Source organism: Hesperophylax consimilis, chromosome 7 (genome assembly GCF_061612785.1).
Source record: "Hesperophylax consimilis isolate HC1 chromosome 7, BYU_Hcon_1.0, whole genome shotgun sequence".
In the NCBI taxonomy this organism is placed as follows: Eukaryota; Metazoa; Arthropoda; class Insecta; order Trichoptera; family Limnephilidae; genus Hesperophylax; species Hesperophylax consimilis.
The window spans coordinates 24,566,376-24,588,653 of NC_142842.1; the positions used below are offsets into that span (position 1 = coordinate 24,566,376).

Here is a 22,278-nt window from a genome sequence, read left to right on the forward strand (position 1 = left end):
ATTTTTAAAAATTAAGTATGAGTTTGTTAATGGTACACCACTCTGCAAATTTTACAAAATTCGATTTTAGGGACAAACAGTCATTGATATTTTTTACGATTTTATATATTTTCATATCATTTGCAAATAATAATATGATAACATCAGAGAATATGGAAGTGACATCGTTTATGAATAATCTAAATAATATTGGACCAAGGTGCGAACCCTGAGGCATGCTGCTAGTAGCTTCAAATTGTTATTTGATACAGACAGTTAGTACGCGTTTTGATAAATTATAAGTAATTTACCACTTATTCCTATTTTTGACAATTTATTTATAAGAATTTTATGGCAAACATTATCAAAAATCCGTATAAATCGAGTCAACTTGTTGTCTATTAGCATGGGCACTTGTAATGAAGTTTTCATAGAGTGTAAGGTTATTTAAAGTAGATCGTCTAAAGGCAAAACCAAGTTGTAGAAATGACATATTAAATTTAACATAAGAACATATTTTTTGAAGAATTAACTTTTCGAAAATTTTCGGTATCGACGATTGTATGTATATTGGTCGGTAATTTTCAACAAAAGATTTAACCCCGCTTTTAAACATTGGAATAAGAAAGCTGTTTTCCAACAAGTTAATGGTCGTGAATAGGTAGGAACTGGATAAAATGCCATTCCGGTAGGAACAAAGCATATTTTCATTTCAAGAACAAACAGTTACCGTGCATTCATTTCACAAATTTTAATGTTTTTTGTAAACTATGTTTATGTAGTACACACACTTAAAATGATAACACTATCGCGTATAAGATGTGTATGGATTGGGCGCTTAAGAGGAAGCTACAAGCCAAAAATGTGTATATTCTTGATCTACCTTATATTGTAAGTAATAGGCATTAAAATCGCTTGACAAACGGAGTCTAAAAAGGTTCAATTTGAAGCACAAAACTGGTTTTTATTTATTTTGTAAATAATTTTATAAGAAGGCAAAAAAACTGTCACAGATAATCTTAGCTATAATACTGTATTTTTTAAAAGTTGTTTACTTTACACGTTTATACATTTCTATTGAAAAACATTTTTTTAATTATTTTACATCTGTATTTTTTATTGAGTAATTTATTATTTTATTTGTATTCTACTCAAGCAAAACGATAGGAAAACCTTCAATTTATCTAAAAAAAAAATTTTTTGTATTTATAATGTACACCAATTCGTTATAAAGATTAATCAAAATAGTGATTTAGCACTAAGCTTCGCCTTAAAACAAATACCTAATAATCGATTTTCATGAATTCAAAATAAGAACTGTAATATCTGATATAAAATTTATTTGCAGGAATGACGCGATGGTTTTCAAAATGAACTTAAACGTATCGATGGAATCTGATATATCCTGTTTCACAGACAGTCATGATTTTTTTCCAAAAAAAGTTAAAATTTCGTGGAGACAATCTAAATCAGAATTTATGGTCACAGCAAAGAGAGACGGATATTACTGGTGCCTCTCCGTTAATACTGGAAAATACATCTCCAAAGAATCTGATCGAATTTTATTCATAAAAAATAAAGAACGCTATGAAAATCTTGTAGTTATTATGGTAAATCCTAAACATATTTATGAGATGGGTTACTTTCCATTTAAGGCAGTTATATCTAAGTTTTTCTGCGCCGATAAATGTGATCGGGTAGAATCGAGCGAATCAATGAAAGCACACTTGGTCACGAGAAAAATGTATCCAATAACTAAAGTTTTCAGTGACTGGATATTTTATGGGGATGTTCCGAAAGATTCCTTGCATAGTTTACAAGGTACTTTGGACATACTTGTTTCTAGACCAATATTATTCTGTGAACCAAATGGTAGTATCCCACGATTGAATACAGGTGAGACGATACAAGTTATTGACACCGATATTTTATTTAACTATTTACCCGCTCTTCTTGTAATCGAGTTTTTTATAACCATAAAACATATTTTTATTGGTATCATATTTCTCAACTCATTATGTGGATACCAAGTTACAAATATCATAAGTAGGGTGGTTACAAGGTATAAGGTGAAAAAATATTTTCGTTAGAATGCCGGCCTGACCCCCCTAATATTTGCCATTTGTCTAGAAAATAAGATTTGGAAAGTTTTAGCTCAATTGGATAATGTTAACCTGTGCCTCATCGAGATTAAATATGAAAAAACGATTTTTTGCGAAAAAAATACTTAATTTAATCACTTTTGATCAAATTTTGTTTCCTTTGAATATTATACATTATTAAACAATATAATAAAGAACATAATATTTATTATTTTTTTTTTTTGATAAATTAATGTTTTTAAGACAAGATTTTATTTATGCATAGCACAAAGGATAACAATTATTTTTATAAGCAATAATTGTTTATTTACCAATGTCCCGTTGGCGTCATGTATTTTTTATCAGGAGATTTTTTCAATGTGGATGAGTGTTTCAGACGAACAATTATTGCTTATAAAAATAACATCATATTTAATAAAATAATATAATATATAATAAAACATAAAACAAACATTTTTTTCAACTTGCAATGTGTTTTGATACCACTGCGGTAAATACTGGTCGCTTCAACGGAACCTGCGTATTGTTGGAGCAATTATTAGAGAAAAATCTTCTATATTTAGCATGTCGCCACCATATTTTAGAAATTATTCTCAAATCAGTTTTTGATTTAAAAATGGGCACAACTACTGGACCCCACTCAAATATTTTTAAAAACTTTCAGACTGGGTGGTTGAAGATAGACAAGACAAAATACAAAACTGCTATTGAAAATAAAAATATTAGACATAAAATAGGGAATTCAGATGAAATATCAATTTTTCTTACAGAACAATTAAACAACCAACAGCCAAGGGATGATTACAAAGAATTAATTCAACTTTCGTTAGTTGTGTTAGGACGTACTCCCCCAAAAGATGCTTTTTTCAAAGTTCCTGGTGCCATTCATCACGCTAGATGGATGGCAAAGGCCATTTATTGTATCAAAATATATCTTTTCAGGGATCAATTAACATTAACAAATTTAGAAAAAAAGCTATCACTGACATTTGTTTATTTTTAATAAACATTTATGTAAAAGCGTGGTTTAACGCCCCCAAACCCACTTTGGCCCCAACCAAGACCTACAATTTTTAAAATCTCTTGTAAAATATAGAGAAATCGATAAAGAACTTGCAGACAAATGAACTGTCTAAAATGATAAATCATCTTTGGTACCTCAATTCTAGGCAAGTGGCATTTTCTTTCTTCGATGAAAATTTAGAAAAAAGTGTCAAAACAAGCATGGCTGTAAAAAGTCTACAATTAATTCCAATTGAAGAACAAACATGTGATAGGGATGTGAAAGCAAAACTCAGTTTCCATCAAGTGGATAATTTATTGGACAAAGATATCGATTTTTTTTGTTTCTCATCAAACTCTAAATTTTTTCAAAAGATTTGAAATTGATACAGAATTTTTAAATACGGATCCTGATATATGGTGCTAAAATGCAGATTATTTAAAAGCAAAATATATAGTGAATGGTTTCAAGGTTGTCAATGACACAACTGAAAGAGGGGTAAAATTAATCCAAGACTTCAATTTCTGTTTGACAAAAGACCAAGAACAACGACAGTTTCTGTTACAAGTTGTATCGGAATGTCGAAAATTTTTTCCTGACTCTTCAAAAGCCACGTTATCTAAGCCATTACCACCTTAATCTGATAATTAATTGTAAATGTAAATAATAATAACTTCTTTCTTTCATAATGCTTTCTTTTGTATATTTTAAATAATAAAACTTTTGAACATTATTTCTTCTTGTTTTTTATACCTTTTTGCATTTCTTTTCTCGTAAATCCATCATTTTCAATTTGGATTGTGCTGTATTTACTTTGAAAACAGTTTTAACTACACCCTTTTTTATGTACCAATTGATAAAATAAATAAAGCAAAATCTGGACAGCACATGTAATTAAATCTTGCAATATTGAAAGGTATTTTATAAAAATAAAAAAAAATTATAGAAAGTTAAACTTCAACCTTGATGAGGCACAGGTTAAACTTATCCAATTGAGCTGAAACTTTACCAATCTCATTTTTTAGCCAATTGGCAGCTTTTAGGGGGGTCAGCACAAAAAATTTCAACATTGATTTTTTGTAACCACCCTAATCATAAGACTTACATAATTTGATTTCAGGTGAAAGAAAAATAATAACGAATGAGCTTGACGAGTGCAAACTATTGAGTTGTGAGGGGGATTTCAATGTAGGAAGCTATTGGAATATATCAAGTTTCTCGAATAACAACTGTCCCGTAAGTAGCAAACTTCTCACATATTACTATTTATATTTGAGAGTAAAAATATGTTTTCATATTACTTTCCCGCATAATCATCCTATTTACGCCCTGCCACCCCTTTCAAAATTTTCCATCTCTTCTTCCCACTCCATCATCTTGACACCAACAATTGCATTATTTTTTCTAAGTGGGAATAATTTTAAGAATATGACCACTAATACTAAATTACCGTTTTTAAGTTTGTTATAGTAAAGCGCAGTTTAAGAGAAATGTCACTAAACTGCGCTATATAAATGCCATGTTATTATTATTACGTTGGCATAGAATAACGAAGAATGCTGGATATGCTTTCAATGTTGATTTTAATGGAAACCAATGTCGCCATTGATATGGTACCTTTTGGTTCGTGCCCATTTAACACGCGATCCGTCTATCTTGTATATATAGCCACCCCATTTGAATGTCATTCTGCATATTAAATTTAAGCAAAGATTTGTCAGACTTTTGGATCATGAAAATCGCACATGGCATTTCTTGTATTCTTCTTATTTCTATGTCTGTTTATTACGCTTTCAATGCTTTTCACGAACACCTTTTTTGTTACCGCTAGAGTCCCGAAATCAAGATCAATGAAACTTTCATTACGATGGAAAAGATTAAATCAGCTGTAAGTAGGATAAATAATGCTTTAAATCTAACAGAAGAAGGTGTGATAACCCCGATAGACTTGCTAGAACTGGATACGTTACTCAAAAATGTACAATTACTGGAAGATAAAGTCCAAATGACAGTCAAAACACGCAATGTGGCTGTAATGGTAGCCAGAAGTACCAATAATATTTCCGTCATAGGATTTCAAATAAAGACAACCTCAACAGATTTTGAAGCTACATTGATGCACGTGATAACTCCAGGTAAAGTCAAAATTATGAATCAATCAGTTCATGGTTGCCCAAGTCAGGATTGATCTTGTTTAAGTTATGACCTTATATTAATAATCATCAAATAATATTATCTTCCTTTTGGTGAAGAGGAGTTTTTTTTATATCTTTCTCTTAAAATTTTATATATATAATAAATGTAGTTGATTTCGTTGAAAATATTGATTGGGTTTTGTCTTTCTAGATACAATTTTTGATGTAAGCGAAAGAAACTTGGTTATTGTAAACATATCGACAGTAATGGAAGCTCGTCCAACGACCAAACTTTCAGTCGTATACTTCCAAGATGATCGCGCTTTCCGGCAGACAGGCAGTAATAATACAAAAGTTATCAGCCCCGTTGCGAGTGTTTCCATGGACAATATTTCATTTTTCAACGAAGGTGAATATATTGATTTATATTTTCAACCTTTCAACGTCAGTCCTAAAAACGACGAAAGAAAGGAATGCGCTCATTGGAATTTCACTATAGGAAAGGTTGGAGAATGGTCCACCAAGGGATGCGAGCTACTCAACAATCCATGGCTGGGATTGGATCACTGCAGATGCGCTCATCTTACACATTTCGCTCTATTACTGACAACACGTGAAGAATCAAGCATTCTTGAAGGGCATTACATTGCATTAACAATGATATCAAAGTTAGGTTGCGGTCTTTCCATCATAGGTATCGTGATAATTGCTCTTACAGCAATCATATTCAAACGGTGGAGAAGCGACTTTGTTCATCAAATTTGGATAAATTTATCTGTTGCCGTTGGTGTTATGATCGTTTTGTTCATGGTAGTTGCAGAATTAGACTTAAAAAACAGTGAAATATTATGCGTCAGATTTGGCATCGCTTTACACTATTCAGTTCTTTCTGTATTTAGTTGGATGCTTGTGGCTGCGATGGTATATTATCAGATGATTGTAAATGTATTCGAATCTCGTGCTTCTGATGACAGGGTTCGTATTATAGTGGCAACACTATTTGGGTGGTTAATTCCGGTTATTCCAATTACGATTTTGTTGTACTCGAGTTATGAAAGTTATACTGAAAACAATTCAACAGACTTTCAACACAAATTTTGCTATCCCAGTGGAATGGGCCTTTGGTTAGCAGTTGTTCTGCCATCCGTTTTAGTAGTAATTCTCAACACATTTTTTTTATTCACATAATGTGTGCAGTTCACAATTCGGCGAAACTAAAGAAGCACGATAAGAAAAAAGGACAAGTGTTTGGGAACGTCAAACAACTGATAGTTCTATTTTATCAGTTTGGTTTGATATGGATATTTGGATTCTTTTCAAACAATTTGATCGTGGCATATATTTTTTGTATTACAGCAACTTTACAGGGCTTAGTTCTATGTTATTTTTTTGTGGTAGGCAACACCAACACCCGAAATTTATGGAGAGATAAAATTAGACTCTACAAAGTTGCAGGATTTACTATTGGAACTGATACATCAACACTTCAATATACTCACACTAGACCAGGTAATCGGAAAATAAAAAAAACTGGTCCCGTGGACACTGCGGAAACCACAAACCAAAAATCCATTGAAGAAGAACATATTATATAATCATATTTTCTATTTAAGGCCGGGTTGTTTCTTCTTTTAGCCGTGGTTCAGCCAAATTGTGTTGATGGAATATCAAATTTGTTGTTTTTAAAACTTACTGTTATAAAATACTGTTAATTTATTTAAAATCTATTCGTTTTCTAAAAAAAAAAATGGAAGTAAAATCAATAAAAAAAAGGAAGTAAAATCATCATCTGGTGATGATGATTTTACTTCCTGGAGATTGCACACTTATTATTATTTTTTGAGTCAAAGATTTTTTGCAGTAACAGTAATATATCAAAACCTATACAATGGTGCGAACATCTATTAACCTCTATGTTTAAACTAACTATAAAATAATTAATGAAATATCATTCTCGTCAGAGGCCTTAGACAGAATTATAAGATTCATCGGAAGAGAAATGATCCCATGAATCAATTTCATTTGGTGTGGCCAATATTGAGTTTTATGCAATTTTTTTCTAATATATATTATTTGATGTTGTCAGGGGTGTAGACAGCGATTTAGGTACGAACAATAAAACATATTTTTTCATTGTTTTACTTTTCCAAACCAGATATGTTTCTACATGTTTTAGCAATAGGTTCAAGAGGAAAAAAATATTAATTGAAAAAAATGATTAGGTTTAAAAAATCTCATAAAAATTATTATTTTTCTAAATATTTCAGATGTTTATCATTCACTTTTTTGCCAAAAGCCGTATTTTTTACATTGAGTTTTTTGTCATATTTCAATTAAAAATAGCTTTTCCAACGAAAATATCTTGCAGCTGAAAAAGGTTTTTTCTTCCGAAAACTGAAAAAACCGAGTGCTAACGAAAACGTGTATTTGTGACAAATGAAACGGAATGCATTAAAAATTTAGCATAGGAAATTTTTTTGATGTTCGTGGTGGTTGAATTGTTGTAGTACCTACTAAAATATGTTATTTATTTATATATCATTTTCAAGACGAGGTGTTTTAACTTTATCACAGTTGAATGACGTATGATAATATATTTTTTATGGGAAATTACTGCTTTTTTTTCTACCTGCAACTCCATTAGCGAACTCCAACTCCATGCTGCCTAGTTATTAAAGTTATTTTAATAGAATATAAAAATTAGAACTTTCGCATAAGCACAATACCACATAAGTTGAAAATATAGAAAATTAGGCCACAAATCGAGATTTTGTGGCGTTTTGTTTTAGTGAAATAATTTATAGTTATCAAATTAAAATACTCGTAACATTCAGCTGTATAATTTTTTGTATGCGTCCCTTCAGCTGTTCATTTGAACAACAATAGTAATTGGATGCCCCTCCTCGGAATTTTTTATAGATTTTTTTCTCTGAGGGTGAAACTGCGCGGCGCACCTTTACAATTTTTTATACCCGATATATTGCTCTATTGATTTTGTGAATCCGTTTTTTTTCACGATTTAACAAACTGGTAAAATATTGGTTATCCCTATAGATCTTTTCGCAGTTACGAAATAACGTCTGGGGAGCGTGGATGGAGTCGATCGATATCGACAGCGATTATTAGAATATTTCGTGATGCCAATATTAAAATCAAAAAAACTATTGTTTTTTTATCACTTTATGTGAATTTTGTGAATGAAATTTGTCAAGTTGCGTTTATTCTAATTGGTTGAATTGATTTAATTATCTAAAAAAGTGTAAGTTTTTGTGGCAGTGGTGAAGGTAACATATTACGTTATGTCACAATCAATTTTTTGTTGAAAATGTCTTCATAATTTGAAAAAGGTAGTGTATCTCCAAAATATTTATTATTTACTCTATTACTCTAGATACCTACCTATTTATTTACTCTAGATATTTACTCTAGATACCTTCCAATACTTATATTTTTATTTGTTGTTTGAGTATTATATTAATTCATGTTGTTCTTTCTATTGTTTGCTATGGTGGGTATGAATGGAGTTGAATTGCATGTCCCATGCATGTAACCGGAAATAAACTATTTTTATACATTTTTTTATTATTTTGTAAATTTTAATTCACTTATGTAATAAAGACTTGTTTTTTATGAAAAAAAGCCCCAAGAGGTATAATTTTTGTTAAGTGCTGACAGAAAATAGTCAGTAATCATGTAAACATCAACTATACAAGAACTGAAAGTCTTTTTTTTTCAAAATATCTTCCTATTTCCAAAGGTTATTTACAGGATTTTTGGACAAACCGTTTTTTCACAATCAATTAAAAATGTAGCCAATTGCGATCCCCGAGGAGCAGCACCCAAAGCATAATTTTCGATTTGTTCCGATACTGAGCTATCGAAATTTGTTGAATTTTTGAACGCAGAGACCGATGCTCGACGTACAAAAATATTAAAATATCCCCACGATAACATTATAAATATATACCCAATGTAGTATTTCATATCGCAACGGATAATCTTTCACCATGGCAGCACCATTATAATATTAAGTTGGAAAATAAAGGCGTTTGGGCATTCATATTTACATTATTTTAAATATTTTATTACTTATTTACTCATATTTTTAAATATTTACGTATTTTTTATAGTTACATATATAGTTATTTAAAAATATTTAAATTTGTTTTTTTTATATTAACCTATTTAAAAAAAAGTTAAAAATATATATTTTTTAATATTAAATATATAGGTACCTATGTTTTTCTTTTTTTTTCATAAAAAGGATCCATTTGTAAAGATTTGGCTTACGTGGTGTTTTTTTAGTTGACGAATAAATTGTAAATAATGTTTGAAAAATCAAAATGCTCCGTCGAAAAATATTTTTTTGGGTTATCTTTGTGGTGTAGATTCACTATTTTCCCGCTTGTACTACTAGTTTGCAAACACCATGATGAAGATTCAGTAGTTTCCCGCTTGTAATGCAAGTTTGCGGACACCGTGATGTAGCTTCAATAGTTTCCCGATTGTACTACTAGTATGCGGACACCGTGTACTACTACTTTGCCGACACCATGTATAGCTAAAATTGTTATCACTATCGGTCGAATGATCAATCGTAAAAATAATTACATTTGCGTATTTTTACATTAACTCCACCGAGGAGAAATTTAGGGAAATTATTTTCTTCGTGGCGTATGTCATCTTTCGGGATCTGTGTGGAAGATCTTTTTAAGGACAGTAAGTAGAGGAAGCTCTGGTAAGGAAAAAAGGATTAGGAGTGGGTAGAAATTTGGCGGTCATTGTGTCCAGTAGTGACGAACGTTTAAACCCATCCCCCCAGCTGCGATGCAAGATGCAAGGCAATGGGTCGAGAGAGACCAACCAGAGAAGTCAAGGGGTCTCCCGCAACCGGCCTCTCCCGATTCCTTGCTTCATTTTTTTAATCATTAGAGTAGTCGAACTTGACTACGGTAGTCAGGACTGTAACGAGTTAACGGCTATAATCAATTATCCAATTACCTATATTTTAGTTCAGGCTTTTCTTCATATATTTTTTTCTGGTATAACAAGATATACCTACATGTGTTAAAGGACCTACTTGACTTACCTGTGATTCTTGATATTATTTGAAGTAAGACATGTAAATAATATGTTGGTCTCGGAGACTTTTTCAATGTTTTTTGATTTAATTTATTTTTTACAAAAACAATTTTAAAACAAAATTCTTCCACAGCCGAGTAACCGAGTGACCCTAGCTGTGTAATACCTACTGATTTTCTATGTTCGTAGTAGAAAAATACAAATTTCACGTACATTTTTTACTCCAAATAATGTCAGGAATCAGTGGTTAAAGTAAGTAAGTCCCTTAACACCCTGTTTACTATAGTTAAAAATCCTTTTATCGGTTAAAAATTTATTTACTGAAAAAAATAGTAAATGCAAAAAAGTTTTTATTTTTATTTCAATTCAATAGTATCAGTTGAATAATTAGGGATTTGTTAATTATGTATCTTATTTCTATGACCCATTCCCACTATTTAATTATTTATCATCAAAACTTATCAGGATTATAAACATTGGTACATGCTATTCATCATACCACGAATCATGGAAAAGGAACGAAGCAACAGCAAACGGCGCGAAACGACGCTAAGAAAAATGTGTATAATGGTAAAGAAAATTATTATTATTATCTCATTATTAGTCTCTTCAAGACCCAGGTATGGGTACTCCTTCCACAAAAAGATCCTAAAGACGGTATCCCTAAAGTTGACACAGGCCCGGAGGGAAATTATTATCCTCATGGCGTCCTGTGTTAACGTAAACAAAAAAAGTATTATGTACCAATATGTCCAATAATTATCTTATTGAAATATCGTGGCCTTCGATTTACTGTAATAACTCATCAAAATGGCATTTTATAAACGAACGGGTTTTCGTAACGGAAATATATTATTACTTTCTAGTCGCCATTTTGTCACCGCATTTAGCAAAATACACCCCTGTATATAATTTGTTCCTGGCGCATGCGTATTTCCTTGTTTTCCACCCCCGCCCTTCGAGAAGAGGGTTCTAATTTCTCACATATCTTTATGTAGAAGGGTTCGGTTTACATAACACGAATCGGAAATAGGGTAAATGTGCAAATAACTCTACTGCGCATGCCCTTACTAAATATCACCCTCTGTTTGATTCTTTTGGATATTATTGACATCTGTCGGCAAATGGGAGAACTATAATCGTAAAAAACGGAAAGTATTAGAAAAACTTTAAATGACATTATTTAATGAGTATTTCGTTATCATTGCTATATTACAATTACAAAAATACAATTAACATTAGTTTGCTCGCTTTTGTTTCGTTCATTCCCTTTTTAGATTGAGCGTATTAAAAAAAGGTGGATTGGTTTGAATCTTCACTACGACCGATGCATTTTTTAAAGGTTTTTTTGTTTTTTATCATGTTGTTTCATGCCGAATTCAATAGATGGCTTTGTAAAGCAGTGTCAAAATCGGGTAAGGTTTTATAAATATAGATAAATTACATTATAACTGAACCCCGCCACGCGTTGCTATGGCTCAGTCTGTCTGTACAGATAGATAAACTACAGGGCGTGTTGCTTTTACGTCAAACAGATGACGCTGTTTTTTTTTTAAAAGCATGTTTTTACTTGTCACAGGCAACGTTTATTGTATCCATATAGTCCGGAATTTGATGGCACTAACCACCCCACAGTCCGGAATATACACGGTGTCCGGAAACTCGTAGTACAAGCGGGAAACTGGAGAATCTACACCACATGGGGAACCCAAAAAAACATAAAGTTTTTTGATTTGAGCATTTTCAAAAAAAAAAAACCAAAAAAAAATATTTTTCGGCTATTTTAGGGTTAAAGTTTTTTCTGGTGTTTAGGGTTGAATAACAGATGTTTTAACCCTGCAGAGCAGAAATATTTTATGATTACACCGGGTTAAATGAAGGGTGATTTCAAAATAATGCTTCAAATCCGAGTTTCTTCATTTGTTTTACTTTCAAATAGTTTTAATTAGTTGGGTACTTTGATCTTCAGTAATAATTTATAAGAATTTGATTAAAAAAAAAAATTAAAAAAAAAAAATCAACTTCAAACTCGATTTACTCGATAACGAAAGCTCAAATAAAAAAAAATATACTACAAAATCGACTCCAAATGTGATGTAGATTCACCAGTTTCCCGCTTGTACTACGAGTTTCCGGACTCCCTGTATAAAACATTGTTAATAATATTTTACAAATTTTATTGATATCATGGCATTAGATTGTGAGTTAGATGGAATTTTTAGAAAATTATTGGGGATTTTTTTTATTTACAATTATTGTTATTAATATAAACCAAAATCTTTAACATTTTATATTGAATAAAAAAAATGTACCGCTATCGTTTCATTAAGGCGATGCAATGCGAAGTAATTAAAAATGAATTGTTTTTGGTTTCAAAGTTTTATCGCACAGGAATATTATTGATGCTTTAATTAAATACTGCGCGTAAAACGCAAAGCCTTTGCTATAATCAAGCATTTTTTATCATAAAAGTATCAGGTCTATAAAAATGATTTGAAGTACAGAATCTCCTTCTTATGAATCCCTATTCGGGTACAGTTTTATTATACAATATGTCAATTAATTTTTTTATATTATGGTAAATTTTACTTTATACCTATGTATAAAGTAAAATTTGTATTTTGGCTATTGTTTTTCCATTAAAAACCTTTATTTAAACCTTATCGCTATCTGATTAACGAGCACTTGATTTCGCCAGTTTCTGAAGAATATACGTCGTGGTGGATAGTCTTAAAATTAATTTTCCCTGATAAAGAAACCGTTTTTTAGGCTGTCTGTATTGATAACATAGGTATTTAAAAAGTGATTTAACATTGTTGACACTATCAATGCGTTTCTTTACATCGCAAAGTTAATGTTCAATACATTGATTATATCTCTAAACTTATTGTTAAAGAATTCTCCATATCACCATTGAAGCAATTCTTAGTTAGCGAGAGAATGTATCGCCCGTAGGGTTCATTGGGCGGGATGGGAAGGGGGGGGGGATGCTGCGAGGAGAAGGTAGGGTAGTTAGAGGAGAGGGGGATGGGACTTAGCGCAATAATCGAGAGAAATGGCCTGCATTTTGTATGAACCCGGAGAGCGGGACGGCGAGATATGCACGCCCGCTGCTGAAAAAGGAAACGCGAAAGGTAATTTACTTTTTCGTTGTTTCCATGCTTTGTCTCTTCGCCTTATTTCTTCTTTTATTATTTCTGTTTTTTCTCCGCTAGCAATTGACCCCCGTTACGTCTGTTTTTGGTTATATGTGGATTTAATGCATTATATTATTTTCCTTTCTGGCTGCTTTATATGTGTATAGGGAGCTTAGAGGTTTTAGTTTTCTTCCTTTTAGCATTTAGCATTAAGACCTTAATAAATTACATTTTCTTTAGAGGATTACAGAGTAATCCAGGATACGTATATTGTGCAATATTTCCTTTGGTTTCCCTGTAATGTGATTCACATGTGAAAATTATTAGCCATTATAATGTAATTACTTTTTAAGGTTAGATTTAATAACTTTTCTAATCACTCCTTTTTTATATTTAATTATATAGCTCATCTATGTAGGAGTTTGATTATTTTCTTGCAATTAAAAACCAATAGAAGATACAAGACATTAGATGGCAAGTTAACCTTATTTTTAAGATACACAAGTACGAGTTTGAATCGAATTTTACATTTTTTCATCGAACTAACATATATACTATATATGGATAAAAGCTTGCTTTTGGTATAACAATACAATGCAATTTGTGTTCGTAATTAAATACCTGGCTTTTGTCAGGATGAAAATGTGAGTAACCTTAATTTTCAAATGATGTATCTTGCATTTGCTTCCATTTCTTCACACCAGAACTCACCGTTCAAGAGATTTTGGCAAACTAACTCGGATAAAACCTCGCTTATGTTATAACAAAACAATGCAATATGTGATGGTAATTAAATACCTGGTTTTTGTCTGGTTTCAAATGTAAGAAACCTTAATTTAGTTTTATAAGTTTAGTTTCATGGATTTGCGTTTATTTTTTCACACCAAAACTCACCGTTCAGGGGTTTTTGCTTTCTCAACCTATTATCTTGTTTTACAAACGGTTATGATCGTAATAACAGCTTAAAATCAGAACTTAATCAGGTAGTTCGGTTTCCAAGATTAATAGGGTGAAATAAAATCTAATATCGCCCTGTTGAAAGACTTGTCACTGCTTGAAATAATGGCAATAAGTGTTGATTTGCAAAACGTTAATACCCAGGTACTTTTTAAATTTCCTCCAAGCCCATCTCCATCCCCAACCCCCCCCATACTCCCTTCAGCACCACAACATACCTAAATTCGGTTTGACAATGATGGCTTAGTCCAACAGTGAGAAAAAAATTTGGATATCGTTCATACGGGTTCTTCTTCAAAGTTCTAAATTACCTAACCTTACCACATTAAAATAAATACGTTATACAACAGCAATACTTACGTATATGCATACTAGGAAGATTTGATTTGATTATTTCTTTCTTTGTTCCAATGCGCTAAGTACTAAGCAATCTCTAGCGCACTATACCAAATAATGGAGAATATCGGAGATTCTGTTAGGAGGGATAGATTTATCGGGAACTTATCACGATTCGTGTATTGTTTGTCTCGTGGTAAGCTTTATGCGCTGGTTTAACGATAAACTTGAAATAAAACCTAACTTTAAGTTTAACGATAACTTTTTAACAGCGTTATGAAGCGTATATGGCGGATAAAAATTTTCGCATAAAATAAGCCAATAAAAAGGCGCAAGAGGATTCGGGTTGAGTTTTATTAATTTGAATGTGGTCAGTTTTGAGAAAGATAAGTACTTAGTTTGAAAGTTACAATAATATCGAAGTCTTTCCAAAAAAGGCTCAAATTAGCTTTTCTGTTATCTAGCTTTTTATCCCTTATTTCGGTTATCTTTCTTTCCATCCCTTATCTTTGTTATCTAGTTTTTATCCATTATCTTTGTTATCTAGCATCTAAGTCATTGATGTAATGATCTTAGTACATCTGTAATTTTTATTAAATAGTCAATATAATTATGTTTTATGTATGTAAAATAATGTATGTTTATATATAGGAATATTATTTCGAGATAAATTAGTTTACCTTAGTTTAGGTTTTTTTTTTTTACTTATTACAGTCCTGCCGTACCGTAATACAAATTCACTTTTAAGATAAAATTCAATTTAGTGGTATGGTCTCTGCGGATGGTAAACCCACAAACTCAAGTAACTAGAACGCATCGATTATCTAGGAGTGCGGCAGCACTAGCGAGCGACCAACACTGGCATAGAAATAATAAATTTTGATTCAATAAAATAAATGATATCATGATAACACTGGTAAAATCCATCATTCATGAGAGGAAAAGATTGAGAATTATTACTCTTTAATTTATGAAGACGCCAACATCCAATCTGCTCAGGTATCAATTGCTTTCAGGCCGGGCTGGTGTCAACTTTCAACTTAAGCACTTGATATCATTCACAACACATTTTTTGAGAAATATCACCTCAAGGGCAGTTTCTACCTTATATCGAAGATACACAAGTTAATGTGCCTAATCATCAAGCATTCACAGATTACTGTTTTTTGTTTGCCATTTGTGTGGACGGAGAAAACTTACTGATATGAAATATTGTTAATTTATTACAAAAAACGAGACTGGAGGCTTGTAACAAATGATTTTACAAATTTCACAACAAACTATCAGTAAAGCACGAATATTTTATGAGGAAGTAGTAATATCAAAGGCTATGTGCGTGAATACGTATTCAGATATATTCTGAATGACATAATATTTTATGGTTATACAGTCATATTTTTAACAGTATCTTGATAAAAAATCCGTACTCAGTTTTCTCCGAGTGCTCATGTGTATAGAAAAAATCGCTTGCAAAATGGGCTTTGACAACTAATAGATAGATTGGTCTTAGTCTTATATTGCTTATCCTATGCCAGCGGAAGACGGATTCAAGGATTTTTCAATCGGAGAAGTGAACCACAAAAATAGAGTGAGAAGAGAGTAGGTGATTAATTTACATATCACTGGCAACATAAATAAGAAAAAAGGAATTAATGTTCTAACAGATTTAATTCCAATAAATTTAAAAAATTAGACTTGTAAGGTTTTTTTAAGGCTTTGTAAAAGCGTGTTGTTTTAGTACAATGTTAAGGTACGACGCGTTCAAGAGTGGCAAATATAAAATATCCATGGCTTGATAAAATATCGCAATTTAATGTTATTATTTATTATATGAGTTTGATGATATCACTTATTTTTCATCTTGTTACTTCGTTGGGGGGAAATCATTGCTAGGTAGAGCTACGTATTTTTTTATTATTATGTAATTGTTATTTTGAATAAACTTAATCAGAAAATGAGAAATATTACTAATTAAAAGTAACTTAACCAACAATATAACAGATTGGATATAACAGTTTTTCTATAAAGTAAATCACAGAATTAATTCACTTAGCAGATATTCTGTATTGTAATTAATTACCTAATAACTTATAAGCAATTTATTAGCATTTAGTTATATATATATATATATATATATATATATATATATATATATATATATATATAGTATTTATGTCAAATGAATGGTTGAATTCAATTAGATGGTTAGCAAATTCCGAATAATTATTGCTATTTAGACATCTCAAATGTTCCTTAATCCTTGTTTCAAAATTTCTGCAAGTTTTACCTATGTAAAAATGGTTACAATCATTGCAATTCAATTGGCAAACTCCGGATTTTTTCATTTTTAAGTCTTTGTCCTTGTTATTTAGAATATAATTTTTCAATTTATTATTCGTATAAAAAGCTGGCTGTATTGTAATAGGAATTTTTTTCCCTATTAAATTAGAGGTTCTCGAAACATGTTGACTTTATATAAAAAATAAAGATTATCGTGGTAAAAACAAAGTGTTTTAATTATTTTATTAATAAAATGGTGCCACAAAGTGAAATTGCAAAAATTGAAGAAATATAAAATTTAATATTTATAACGAAGTTAGTAAACCACTTTTTCCTGAATATTATCTAAGTACTATATAAAGTGATAAAAATCTAGATATATATAGTCTATATATATATTTAACTATATATATATAGACTATATATATCTAGATTTTTATCACTTTATATAGTACTTAGATAATATTCAGGAAAAAGTGGTTTACTAACTTCGTTATAAATATTAAATTTTATATTTCTTCAATTTTTGCAATTTCACTTTGTGGCACCATTTTATTAATAAAATAATTAAAACACTTTGTTTTTACCACGATAATCTTTATTTTTTATATAAAGTCAACATGTTTCGAGAACCTCTAATTTAATAGGGAAAAAAATTCCTATTACAATACAGCCAGCTTTTTATACGAATAATAAATTGAAAAATTATATTCTAAATAACAAGGACAAAGACTTAAAAATGAAAAAATCCGGAGTTTGCCAATTGAATTGCAATGATTGTAACCATTTTTACATAGGTAAAACTTGCAGAAATTTTGAAACAAGGATTAAGGAACATTTGAGATGTCTAAATAGCAATAATTATTCGGAATTTGCTAACCATCTAATTGAATTCAACCATTCATTTGACATAAATACTGGTTTTAAAATTTTACACACTAATGTTAGTGGTTTTCAGTTAGACCTTTTAGAAATATTAGAAATTAGGAAAAATGTCAATAGAAATTTAAATATTATTAATAATCAAACTAATTTTGTGAATAACCCTGTCTTAAACATATTTCCATTGTAATATTTTGTCTTTGATCTTCTAAGCACCTCCCCTTTCCACCTCTCACCCCTCCCTCAACGGCCTCAACCACCCCCCACACTACTTCCTTTTCTACCCACACCTGTCTCTATATACTTGACAATTTAGTTTTTAGTACATTAATTGTCCTGATGAAGAGTACATCGTTCTCGAAACATGTTGACTTTATATAAAAAATAAAGATTATCGTGGTAAAAACAAAGTGTTTTAATTATTTTATTAATTAAATTTTATATGTTTGGATGTTTGTTGCTTACTCACGCAAAAACGGTTTGTAAATCTATCTTTATACATTAGAATACCTAAGAATTTAAATTTTGCTTTATTTTTAGATGTCTTCAGGGATTCATTGGAGAGCTCAAAAAATCTTGGACTCATGTAATACAACCAAAGAAGAACAAGATAAAAAGAAAGAGCCGGAACTACCTAAAATGTTCGTTCAAAATGTTGAATTTGAATACATAAATTTATCCGAAACAGTATCTGATAATATTACCTAAAACACGATTAATGAAAATACAAGGCACAATAACCCTATTAATTGCGACCGTTTCTCACCATCCATGTCAATTGAGAAAAAACTGGAAGATTCTGTTATACTTACACCTAATAGTTTTTTGTCATTTTTTGATGATGATCAAAATAACATTCATAGAGAACAAGAAGTTCAATTCGAAGATAGCTATGTGATTTCCTTTTTACCTTTAAACTCTCTCTCTCGCCTAACTTATTACTTACTTACTCCACTTACTTACTCATTATTTATAGCAAGAATGTTGTATAATTCAAAAATTAAGCCAAATAGACAAAAATTTCAAATTTCGAATAAAAGTAAGGAACTCCAGTCCAAGGTTCATAGAAAATATACCTATACTAGAATTAAAGTTGATGTAATGAAGTTTTTTTTAACAGTAACAATATGGTACACAGATAAGACGCCAGAGGAAGACATGGGGCGATCGAGTGATATAAATACTTATGTATGGTGAAAGTAGGCTTGATGAACTATGAAAGGGGTGTAAGGGGAATGTATGACTTGGAAGTAAATCGTAGAAGACTTCTAGGACGTCTGAGAAAGACATGGCTCGATAAGTGAAACAAATTCATAAAAAAATAACTTTGCAATTCTTAACAGTAATATTATTTTCACCTTAAAACTACACCCAGTTTTCAGGTACATTAGGATTTCACAATCTCAAAAATTTACTCCAAACCATTTTTAACCCCTAGCAACGCCGGGTACCGTCAGCTATTTATTAATATTTTTGCTATATATTTCGATGCACTTTTGTAGGCTTGTACATACCACTACATACTTTTAATGTATCATCATTGTATACTTTTAACCAATATTGAATTCGGCAGCAACCCTAAGAAAAATGACGCACAGAAATGGGCAATCCGTTTGACAGATACTCCTGTCTGTACGTACTACAATCTTTAAAGCATAGGCGTCAGGTGGGAATGCTGACCTTCTTCTACTGGTATTTCAATGGAAGATGCTCCGAGAAACTAGCGTCATTTATCCATTTGCCACCGCTGCATAGTCGGGAAACATGCCAAACGCATGCCTAACGTTTATACTTTGTTGGCATTATTAGTCTCATGAGAACGGGTCGTTTTTACAAGTCGCCCTTGAGTCCCTCTTACAACGCGGGTCTCTTCAAGAACCTTGTTCACAAACTTATCTTCTAAAAGATACCCTTCATTTAACCAAAAAAAATAATGTGAAACTGCACAAGAGTCCCAACTGCTCCCAACCGTATATAATAAGAATACAAATTAGTCTACTTATACAACTTAACAAGAAAAATTATACAGTAGCATGTCAGGTGAAGCTTTTTATAAACATTAACTATATACAGGAGGTCAGTGAGACTTGGAATCCCCAATTGGGGTATGTTGCGACGCTGAAGGTAGTGGGGAGGGAAAGGAGATGAGAAAAAAGAAGGTGGGGAAGGACCTGGCTATTCAGCTCTGATCACCAAACACGGCCAAAGCCGTGCTTTACTTGCGCACGCCGGTATTTGTATCCGCGACCTTCAGCTTGCTAGTCGAGAGACTTACCTCTTAACCACGGAGGCTGTCTGCTTCGTACAACATCCTCAAAGTTGACGTTGGCACAGAGGGAAATTATTTTCCTCGGGGCCTCCTGTATGGAGTTAGTGTTGAATTTTAGGTTATTTCGATATAATCGTGTTGTATTATAAATAAATTGTTTTTATTTCATAAATTTGTGATAATATTTCGTGCTAGTCAAGTCATGACACTTTGCCATGTAAGATTTTCAATTCGAAAATTTGATTGTCAACAGGGCAATATATAGGGTATCCGGGGGTAAAGTCAAAACCACCTAGATCACAAGGCCGGGATACTGATTCAAATCAGCCTCCTAACTTGTATGGAACCTTCAAAAAATGTATTTTTATTTATTTTTTTAAATGAATCAAAACATTTTAAGATGTTTTAATAAAGATGAATAAATAGAAAAAAATAATTAAAACAAATTTTTTTGTTAAATCCGATACAAATTATGATAATAATAATAATAATAATGATTTATTGTCTTCTTTTCTTAGTAACATATAGAGATAATGATATCCTCACTGGGATCTCACGTGCTGAGGATTTAATTTACATATTATAATTTAATTAAAAGAAATATTACAGCAAAGTAACATATGAATTTAATTATAAACATATATAATGTAGTATTATTATAATTTTTTTTAAATAATTATAAAATGAAGTAAGATAGTATTTTTTTAGTTAGGAGGCTGCATTGAATAAGTGTCCCGGCCTTGTGATCGAGGAGGTTTTGGTAAAGTGCGCTAACTTCGGTAGGTGATTCTACACGGTGGTAGAAGTAAAAAAGAAAAATAACTTTGTTTCGAAACTCCTTATTTTTTTCCAAAACAAAATATTTATCTATAGAAGAATACTTATTTTCCAATAAAAAAATTTAACCCATTGTTTTAAATTTTTCCACACAACACTATTTTTCCTTAAAACTGCCTAAAAAGGTTGGAATATCGAAAAAAGTTACTAACCATTTTTACTTGTCATGTAAAATCACTCCCCAAAGTTAGCGCACTCTAACCACGTACAACTTGTATACATATACAATACCTCAATTCTACACACTCCAGTGATTTTTGGCAAATTAACCAAGTTTGCAAAAACGTTTTGAGCGATCGCTTGCCATAATGTGCCAAATTTATACAACCTACAAATATGAGATAAACGGTAAAATCTAGATGAATTTATTGGCTTTAAACCGCGGTAAGCATTTTTATATATTTTCATATTGATATTTTGAGGAATGGTAATACTTAAATAATATGGTAAATGTACGTATACGACACTAATCGTTCGAGTAGATTGTTAGCAAAGTAGACGTTTTAAGTAAAACTTTTTTCCAAATATTTGTTTTAATATAAAAAATGGTATAACATTAACAACGTAATATAAATTAATAATTTGCAAATGCATTCAGAGTAGCTTAACGCCATTTGTATTAGTAAATTCAAATCGCCAGTGGAAAATGAACTTCAAGCTACATTAATATTTTCTGACCAATCACCGCTCTGCCTCCACGATGAGCGAATCCTATTAATCCTACGAACTTTGACTTCAGTCAATTCAATTATTTATTTATCAATATTGTCATTCTAACATAAATACAAATACAGAAATTAAGTCTTCGTCTGATATTGTAATATATTCGCCTCTCTTTTTGAAATCGTTTATTAAGGAATCATACAGACAATATGCAAAGTATTTTTCCGTTTCTTTGTGCGTATTCCTATTCTCTTGTGATTGTAAGAGGTCCTTTCCCAGTCCAGGGCGACATAAACTACACACAAGTGTATAAAGCATAAACAAAGCGACGATAAAAGATTTGGATTTAGATGGCCGGTCTAGGCGACCATGAATGATGATTGTGAATCATCGTATATCATCTTCAGGGTGTTTCTGCTCCCCGGGCAGCATATTCATGATGAGATAGCGGCGCCGGGAGAATAATATGTTTACTTTATTATGCCAGTGTTTCGCAACTTTTCTGAATAATCTAACTTTCTGTCTTACCAGTAAATAATACTATAATATCCCTAATTTTTATTGTTTGAGAAGGTTCCATGGAAAAATATAATACTGACGAAACAGAACAAAGTCA

At 31.3% G+C, this 22,278-nt stretch overlaps 1 long non-coding RNA gene across 1 annotated transcript; it reads left to right on the forward strand.

Annotated features, from left to right (window-relative positions):
- Positions 1-1,803: 1,803 nt before the first annotated feature.
- On the forward strand, positions 1,804-5,109 carry LOC149422524 (uncharacterized). Its single transcript, XR_016302425.1, has 3 exons — positions 1,804-1,875; positions 4,205-4,320; positions 4,916-5,109. It is a non-coding gene; the product is annotated as an uncharacterized LOC149422524 (long non-coding RNA).
- The last annotated feature ends 17,169 nt before the right edge of the window (positions 5,110-22,278 follow it).